This window comes from Saccopteryx leptura, chromosome 7 (assembly GCF_036850995.1).
Source record: "Saccopteryx leptura isolate mSacLep1 chromosome 7, mSacLep1_pri_phased_curated, whole genome shotgun sequence".
Taxonomy (NCBI): domain Eukaryota; kingdom Metazoa; phylum Chordata; class Mammalia; order Chiroptera; family Emballonuridae; genus Saccopteryx; species Saccopteryx leptura.
In genome coordinates, this window is record NC_089509.1 from 98,812,849 (window position 1) to 98,821,463 (window position 8,615).

General features: G+C 40.6%; 1 pseudogene; it reads right to left on the bottom strand.

Annotated features, from left to right (window-relative positions):
• Positions 1–7,217, bottom strand: part of LOC136378698 (calponin-2-like) — an 86,824-nt pseudogene extending 79,607 nt beyond the window's left edge.
• Between the last annotated feature and the right edge of the window lie 1,398 nt (positions 7,218–8,615).

Sequence of the window (8,615 nt, forward strand, 5' to 3'; positions counted from 1 at the left end):
TTATATTCTACATTTATTAATTTAAAATTATTGAAGATGAAACAATTAGTGTAGAAATTTCACACTTCAGTTTATGGGGTTGGAATCTTATAGTGAAAATAGAATATTATGACATTTCCAATTATTTTAAAGAAATGTACATATTAAAATTAAAGTAATTACTATAATCAGAAATAAAGCTGAGGACATTTTTAGGTAATTTTGAGTTAGAAAATAACCAAATGTGTTAACTTTATTATTTAAAATACAAGTTTCATAACTCGTGTAAAATATGAATGTTTATGTGTATTAGTATATTTGATTTATAAGGTACAATATATTTTATTTATTAGTAACCTAATATTTAAAAAGAGTTTTATTCTTATATTTAAGTCATTCAAGTTATAAAAAGACACTAAGACACTCCGTAATCATAAGCCCTTAGATTTTACTATCTGGCTAACTGCAACACATTCTGAAAAGATTAATCACAATGCAAACAATATGCTTTTTAAATAAGGTAGATTTTATATATAAATACCCATCTATTTTTAGAAAGGAGGTGCTGTTTTATTAGAAGTGGCTACTGTTAGTTTGACTGTTGAGAAAATCTTCATGATAGATGGAGATTTTTAATGGGCATAGAAAATTGTTCAATATCAAGAGGCAGAATATTGATGGATGAGACTTTTAAGGAAGAGTTGAGAGAGGGAGACAGAAGAGGAAGTAGAAACAGTTCAGGAAACAGGGCATGTGAATCTGAGCAGAGCAAATGAGTTGTGTACAGAATAGTGGGGTATATTTGAAAAGGTACGTTAGACCATGTTTTAGAGAATTCTGAAGAGTTTAAATATTGTGACTATATACTTTAGCATGGTAGGTCATTTAAAGTGTTTTGAATCTTTGGGAGATCTTTTGGAAAGAAAGATTGGATATGTTCATTTTCAAAGTGTGTCCACAGACAAAACTCCTTGTAAAATCATCTGGGGATCTACTAAAAAATGCCTGTTCAAGGTCTGTAAAGCCCAGCCCCCTGACTCAGTAAGTCTCAGAAAGATGCCAGGACCCTGCATGTAGCAAGAGGTACTATTTCTTATTTCACAGTGAGGTCCCAGAGCCCCTGGCGGTGAGACCAGAGCCAGGAGAACTTTACTTTGGGGCTGCTGGAGCCCCAGTATCTCATGCCCCTCTCTAGGGTTCCTCTTCAAATGTGGAGCATCTCAAACATTCAAACTGAATACACTTGAAGAATTGGAGATAATTCTGGTTTTCTGTGCTAACTCTGAAATCAGAAACTGTGGTTCTCTTCCAGTCTGTGTTCAGAGCCTAGACCAGGGTTCCCAAACTACGGCCCACGGGTTGCATGAGGCCATTTATCCGGCCCCCACTGAACTTCGGGAAGGGGCACCTCTTTCACTGGTGGTCATTGAAAGGAGCACATTGACCATCTTATTAGTCAAAAGTTCCCATTGAAATACTGGTCAGTTTGTTGATTTAAATTTACTTGTTCTTTATTTTAAATATTGAATTTGTTCCCATTTCATTTTTTACTTGAAAATAAGATATGTGCAGTGTGTATAGGGATTTGTTCATAGTTTTTTTTATAGTCCGGCCCTCCAACGGTCTGAGGGACAGTAAACTGGCCCCTTGTGTAAAAAGTTTGGGGACCCCTGGCCTAGACCCTCAAAAAAACATTACTGGTCACCTTTATTTAATTGTCACCATGTTAATCAGGATTATTGGGTGTATTAATTAGAATCCATGGAATATGCAAAGTCAGCAATTCCATTTCTGTAACTATAGGAGAAATTTTGCATATTTTTTTGTGTTTGTGTGTGTTTGTGTGTGTCTTTGTGAACAAGTTAAGAGTTTCACTTGGGATTTTTTTTCGGGGTTTTATTTTAAATTTTAATGTTTTAAAAGTGTAAGTCCAAACCAACATTTAAGAAAAGAAATACAGCCCTCATATTTTTAACTACTAATGAATCAATGTGAATCATTTGTATAATGCCATGTGTTAATTAGGCACATATGGAATGTGTGTGACGAGTGATAAAGGCTTTAATTTGTTGTTCACGTGTTTGTAAATACTTTTCCTTTATTGTCTGTCCTTTGTAAAATTAAATCAGTGATCCTTGGTATTTACCCAAAGGAGTCGAATACTAGATTTAAACAAAAATTTACACGTGAATGTTTACTTATACTTGCCAAAACATGGAAGAAACCTGGATGTCCTTCGTAGGTTGAGTGGATCAGTGAACAGTGGTACACCCAGACGATGGGATATTACATAGCACTACAGAAAGAGCGATGAAGCCGTGAAAAGACATCGAAGAACCTTATATTCGTATTGCTAAGTGAAAGAAGTCAATCTAAAAAGCCTTCTTTCTACATGCTCTATGATTTCAACTTGATGACAATTTAGAAAAGGCAAATCTATGGAGATGGTAATAAGATCAGTGGTTGCCAGGAGTTGGGCAAGGGACAGACAACCACAAAGAATGTTTAGGGCAATGAAAACATTCTGCATGATACCATGATGATGGATCTGTGTCATTATACATTTGTCTAAATCCATAGAATGTATAACCAAGACTGAACCGTAGTGGGGATTATGATGTACCATTGTAGGCTTATCAATAGTACCACTCTAGCAGGGGTTGTTGATAATGGGAAAAGCTGTGCATGTGAAGGGGCCTGGGATATATGGGAAATCACTGTACTCTCAATTTAATGTGAAACTAAAGCTACTCTAAAAAATAGTCTTAAAAATATTACATGTCTTCCATCATCTAGGTGTGGATATTCAATATGCAAAGCATCTGTACCCTGTAAATGATGAGTGTGAGGCTGTCATGAAAGATGTCACGTGAAGTTGAATGCAGAATTGGTTTTCTCTATGAACTGATTGCTCATGTGAAATTAGTGTCTAATGCTGCTAATGCTTAAGATATAAACCTATCTGAACTGTTTTTACTCACAATGCTTCTGACACCAAACATGTGAGTTTTTTTCACATTAACCAGTTTTTAAACTCTCTGGACCACGTGTTGGCCTACAGTTTAGTTCAGTTCTGGCACTGCCTCTCCAGATCTAGCACAGAACCCACAGGGTGAGGGGCTCAGTCTCGTAAGACAGCCCCCACTCCAGGTGCCAGAGACAAGTCCCCTGTGGTTCTGACCAACAGGCTATTAGTTCAGGGGGTTCTTACCAGCCCCCTCTTCAGGTTTCATAATTTGCCAGAGCAACTCACAGAATGAAAGTGTTCTACTTACTGTTACCTATTCCCGTGGTTTATTGTAAAGAATAAATTGGAGAGATGCATAGGGTATGGTATGTGGGAAGGGGTGCAACCACCCAAATCCATTTCAGACTTGCCACCCTCCTACAGCCTTGATATGTTCATAACTGAGAAGCTCTCTGGACCACACTGTTTAGAGGTTTTGATGGATATTTCATTATGCTGGCATAATTGATTAAATCCTTAGTCATTGGTGACTGGTTCGATCTCCAGCCCCCTTACCTCTGCAAGAGATTGGGTACGGAGCAAAAAATTCCGGTCCTCTAATCATACCTTGGTCTTTCTAGTGACCATTCCCTTGCAAGGGGCCCCAGACACCAGTCATCCCATCAGCATACAAAGGACACTCAGCACCCTAGAAACTTCCAGGAGATTTAGGAGCAGTGTGCCAGCAAGCTGGGACAAAGACCAAATAAATATTCCTTATTGCATCGCAACCCACAACTTACTTTTCTGTTTAAAAAATGAAACAATTACCGGTTTATTATGTGTATAAAACTTCTTTACTATGTTGTCACTAAATTGTAGGTAAGATTTTATGATTTTGCCTCAATTGTGAATTCTGAATTCTGTTGTAATAGATAAAATAAATATAGACAAGCAATATATTAGAGGACTCTAGAAAATATTCATGAAGCATCCACCTTAGACTAATGAGAAGTAGGCAGGGTTTTCTCATTAGTATTCTGCCTTTACATGATGTGCCTGCTTGGTATCATGCTCTTTTGTTTCATTGTCTGAATCTAAAGAAATAGTAGCTTTTCACCAAGAAATTAAACTAGACTCCTTGTTTTATGGAGAATGTCCATTTATTTGATATACTTTGATAAATAATTTAAATAGATGAAAAGGCAGATTGTTCTAGTAATAAATTTTTAACCAGGAGTACGTTAGGTACTTTGAAAAGCTACCAGCCACATTGGTTAATATTTAAAAACTGACAAAAAATTATAAAAGATGTGTTAATCATAATATAAGACATATCAGAGTAAACATCAGCGAATCTACCCCTATTTTAGCCTTAACTGTCTCAGTATTTAAGTTCTGTAATAATGAATTTACTCTCAAGTGTGACTCTTAGGCATTTTTAGTCTATTATTAATGGATTAGCCAGCATCATTCCTTCATGGTACATATTGAACAATGTAATAGACTAGTAAAATTAAAAGGCACTTTATTAGATTAATTACATGAGACTTCATTAGTAATTAAACTATGATAAAAAAGACATATTTATACCAATTTAAGGAAAATGCTTTCTCTGTATCTTTGATTTTTTTTTTAATATCTATAAACCTTGTAGAAGTGGAAATAGAGGTAAACCATCTGCATTCTGGGCTTTGATTATCAGTATTCTAAATTACAAATGCTTGTGCTTGAACAAATTACATTATGGTAATTTTTTTTCTTTAAAGGGAGAACATCAATGGTGGGAGAATAATGCAGGCTATTTATCATCGTCTGTGGAAAAGTAAAATAACAATAAAGCCCATTCAGGAGACACATGACTCTCCCACGTGACTGTTGAAGCAAGCTGAATTTTAAAAAGCATCTTCAAAAATTATCTGAAACACATTTCCTCTGTTCTCTAAGACTATATCTCTACATTCTTTAAAAATGTTAAGACTATTAGACTAAGGCAATGCTAAGTAGAAAAGTTTGGCAATGATTTCCTTCCTGGGGCCTTGGAAAGAAAGACTGAAAAATGTCAGTAGGGGAGTAGTTCATTTCAGTGACAGAAGTCATGTCTTCCTTTTGCACGTTGTTATGTTAGCACACTGACTGGTAAGTGACAGAGCTGGGATTTGAACCCAGGTTTGCCTGAATCGAGTGCCCACACCTTTGACCATAATACCTTGATACAGTACGTACTGAGCCAGAAAACCAGAGTTCAAATCCCCACTCTATACTTACCAGCTGCATAGTTGTGGACAAGTTACTTAAACTCTGTGTCTCAGTTTTTCAGCTCTAAATGGAGATGATAATAAATAATAACAATAGTACTCACCTTATAAGGTTGTGATGAGGTTAAATGAATTAATACACTTAAAGCTCTCAGAATGATTGATAGAACATAGGAAGTGGCCATGCACTTTAGCAAGGAGACTAAAATAGTTACCTAGGGGTATGTTTGTCATCTGTTTTAAAAGTACTTTCTGGGAATTTATATTGTTCATGATTACATATTCTTTTTTTAAAATAAATTTATTGTCACTTGAGTACAAGGTCAAGTGTGTGTGTGGGGGTTGTGCTTTTTTTGAACTCTTTATTATTTGAGAAACTAGTAAGTACACATTTCAATTGAGAAACAAGCCTGTCTTTCTAGATCTCAGCAGCAGCCAAATGTGCTCCACTTTGAGCCTTGGCACTTACTGGTGCTGTGCCAGTAATATCCTGCCTGGAGGTTCGTGCTCAGCTCCATGGCATCATTCCGGTCTCCTCTTCCTGGCACCTCCGGACACCAAGCTCACACTGCACCACCACCATCATTCTTCTCATCACTCTCTGTCCCATTGCCGGGTATTAGTTCCTTCTGTCATTTACTCTAAATGGAATTCTCATTCCCCATCACTGGGTGTTTATTACTTGTTTATTATTTAACTTCCCTGCTAGAATGTAAGCTACTTGAGGCCAGAGATCATGCCCTGCATAGGCCTTTTATTGCTAATCTTACCTCTGGTTCAGCTGACTCTTGAGTATAACAGGGCATTTCATGGTCTTCTAGGTACAAGTTAGAAGCATGTACTCTTCTGTTCCTTACTACACACCTAAAACTTGATGATGGGGAAAATTTGGGGGAGATCTCTAAATCATTTGTAGTTCTATCTATTCTTGTAGATATTTGTTTTACTCCAAATTTTTAACCTGCCATCATCAAGCTGGGGATCTGGCATCATTTTGCTATTCATAAAATTGAATCATTACTGTTATAGAACTGTGTTTTCATTGTATGTCCTAGCCCACACTGAAGAATGTTATAAGAAATGGACTCATAAAACTTACCGTTATTATTTCAGAAGCTGTGTATTTGAGGATTTGACTTGTATCCTCAATATAGGTAGTCTATGAAAACTAAACAACTTTAGGTAGTGAAAACAGAAGGGAGGGAATTCAGTTCAGGGCAGTGGTTATATGGGTGATAGAAACACTGAGAAGAGAAGGGAGATGATCAGGAATTGAGAAAATAGTGACAGACTGTCTACCATTGCTAGGCTGCAGGGACAAGCAAGCAAGTGGTGACCGGAAGGAGGAACCTGTATCTGTGCAATGAGATCCAGAGCCAGGTCCATACAGCAGCTTTTAGAGACTTCATGTAAGAAGCTGGGAAAGAAATATCCTGGCTGCTCCCTTTCTGTCCTCCTTCAATCTCCAGCCAGCACTTGCCATTGGCTGAAGCCAGCTGCAAGTCAGCTCTTGGGGAACCCTGGGGGAAAGTGACTTTCATATCATGAAAAGTAATGAGCAGAGGAGAAGAGGAGTGAAGAATAGATCTAAAGGCAGTCTAGCTCAGGACTGACATACCACTCCATGAGAAATCATAGTTCAAACTGTGCTCAGTTCTCGGGATGGGAAATGGATGTGGCCCATTGTGGGTGGAGCGCAGAGCACATGCCTAGCAGCTGTGGCTAATGCAATGCTGTGACAATACTCCAGCTCCCAGAACCCTCCTGGGCATACCCAGGAAAGGAGCTCGCCCGCTATAAGGAAGTGACTTAGCGCCAACTATGCAGCTCCCTGATCTTTTCAGCCATTGGCTATGAAGGACATGCTGTAACACCCTATAGGCTGAACCCATGTATATAAGCTAGCTTACTTCCTGAATAAAGTGGATCTGCATCACTGAACCTGGTCCCCGAAGTCGGGCCTCTGCATCTCCATCGTCCTCACCACCAGCAGGACTTGTCCACAACTGGCACCCAACATGGGGCAGGGACATAACGAGCATCCAAGGGATGGGTGAGCGACCCTCTGCAATGGGAAACCTTCTCCCCCACTCTCGAGCCCCACAGGCTGGAACCCTGCACGCCCTATTGCAGAGTAGGTGAGTTGAAGTTAGTGAAAAGGATCTCTGTACTTACTGAGAGATTCTCTCTGGTCTCAATCCCTGAATTGAGAACATGCCCCTCTGGGACCCGGATACTTGGACTGGAGCTCTCCAATGCATTCATTCAGCTGAGGTGCATGGGGGGCAAACCTTCCCTCTTGGCCTCACTCCTGCCTTATTGGCAATACACGCCTGCGTGACCGGTGCTCCCGCTGGGGACCCTCCACTGGTCCCTGGGGTCCTGCAGGCTACTCCTCTTTCAGAGGAACCCCTACCTCCCTATTCGCCCCTCTCCACTGAAGAAGAAAGTAGTTTAGCCTCCAAGTTTGACAAAATCGCAGCTGAGCGCACAGAAACGAAACCAACCAAATTGCTAACCGTGCCATCAGCTCCGCCACTGGAAAAAGCAGAAGTCGCTATTTCCGCATTCCCTGCCGGGTCTCGATGCCCCACCCCAGCCTCTCAGACGCCATTTTCTACCCCAGCTTTAACTCCAACACATGTTCCTGCTGCAGACCCATGGCCCAGCCTATATGCCCCCATGTGTCTTTTTTCTTTCTGTCTGTCTGTCTGTCTTGTCTATTTTTCTGTATCTCTCGCTCTCTCTCTCCCCTGCCCCTCTCTCTAAAATGACACTGGAAGGACCCAGTCACAGCAAAGTGGTGGGGCTTACACCCTCTTCTAATGCAGGGGAGAAGTTATGCTTGTGTTTTTCAGCCAATTTGGATCCCAGGAACCCCCCAACCTGCTTGACAGGATTTCTTGGGCACCCACTAAGTGGTTCAGTCTTCACCTGTCCAAAGCCACAGCCCTGGCCCCCTCCACACTGACTGCACCTGAGAGGAGGAGGTTCTCAGCGCTCCAGAAGAAGACCTCACGGTCGGCATCCATGCCCCATCACCTGGGAGGATGTGAAGGCTTTGGTGGGGCGGGCCCAGAGAATTGCCCCTGACAGGCCCCCAGGCCCTGGTGCTCTGTTCTTGCTTATGTGTGCTATAGTAACCGCTGACTCCCAGATGCAGGCGGCAGCCTAGGGCTCGAATCCAGCAGCACAAGCTGGTGTTTTCAGTTGATCTTTGGAGGATGAGGAGAATCGGGCTGGAGTTGCGATTCACAGACTCCGAAAGGTAAACGGAGGCAGCTGCAGCAGGAGGATGAACGGAAGCCAGGCTTGCATCACTAAGTGGCCACTGGAACGGCAGGGTGTGCCTGCTAAGCCTCTGGTGGGTTCGCTGACATTTTGGGACATAGGGGTGAATGTCATCATGCTCTCCAGAGCAGAAATGGAAA